Source organism: Chrysochloris asiatica, unplaced genomic scaffold, assembly GCF_000296735.1.
Source record: "Chrysochloris asiatica unplaced genomic scaffold, ChrAsi1.0 scaffold00539, whole genome shotgun sequence".
Classification (NCBI taxonomy): Eukaryota; Metazoa; Chordata; class Mammalia; order Afrosoricida; family Chrysochloridae; genus Chrysochloris; species Chrysochloris asiatica.
Window position 1 is genome coordinate 136,528 of NW_006409057.1, and position 1,257 is coordinate 137,784.

The following is a 1,257-nucleotide window of genomic DNA, read 5'->3' on the forward strand; positions in this document are numbered from 1 at the left end:
AGACATATCATAACCAAGCTCTCCAAAATCAAAGACAAGGAGACACTCCTGTAAGCAGCTAGAGAAAAGAGAAACATTACACACAATGGCAATAAAGTCAGTTAAAACTCAGATTTCTCAGCAGAAACCATGCAGGCAAGAAGGCAATGGGGAGACATATATAAAAACCTGAAAGAAAAAAAACAAACAAACAAAAATCTGCCAACCAAGACTCCTTTATCCAGAAAGCAATCAATCAATTATGACAGTGTAATCAAAATATTCCAGAACAAACAAAAGCTAAGAGATTTTGACTAAGTCAACTCTGCACTAGAAACTATCCTAAAAAGAGTTATATGAATTGAGAAACAACAAGAACAGACAACAACCAGAGATTGAGATATGTGTCAGAATCTCCCAGGACTAAATTGACAGATGAAAGAGTAGAGAAAAACAAAACAAAACTATAAGAACAAACTCAGAGAATTTGGGAGTTCAGTCTATGCTAAAACAAATACAATGTGAAAGATACACACATTGTAGGAACAGAGATTGGCAATAGCGGTTGGTGCAGAGGGACAAGTGCTGATCCAACAAGATCTAGTTTGCTGAAGAATGGAGAGTGAGGTACAGAGAGATGGAAGGATCTTGAATTTGATTGATGATGCTTGGTGAGAAGACAAGCTTCCCTATGAGGATGTTGCAATATCTCTGAGTGAGCTTCCTGAATCTGAACAACACAACGGTGGTACAGATTCGGTTAAAGAACAAGAAATGAAGTGGATGGACTTACACTTACAGTGCCTCCATAAGACCGTTCCCCCCATCAGAAACACACCCAATGGATTTGTTTATCGTACAAAAAGGAAATTCAGATCAAAACCACAATGAGATACCAGTTCACACCCACCAACATTAAAAAAAAAAAAAAAAAAAAAAAAGTTTTAACATTTTCTAATGCAAACCGTTTAGTGATAAAACAATACTCAAAACTGTATACTGGCTTAATTTTTGACAGTAATAAGTAAAATGTGAAAATATTCACCAGAAAAATAAAAAAATAAAAAAAAACATGTAGGAACAGAGATCAGATGGTGGGAAGTTCAGGTAGATTACAGGATAACATATTCTGCACTAAATGGAGGGAAAAGTTACTGGACTGTAAGGTAATTACAAAGAAAATTGACACTTTACAACATACCAAGAAAATGAAAATCCCAAAACATGGAAACATTAAAAATACGAGGAAAATCACAAGAAAGAACACAAAAAGCATGA

General features: G+C 35.1%; 1 pseudogene; it reads left to right on the forward strand.

The window, feature by feature from the left end:
• Window positions 1-594: 594 nt before the first annotated feature.
• On the forward strand, window positions 595-870 carry LOC102839451 (annotated as a pseudogene).
• Window positions 871-1,257: the final 387 nt, after the last annotated feature.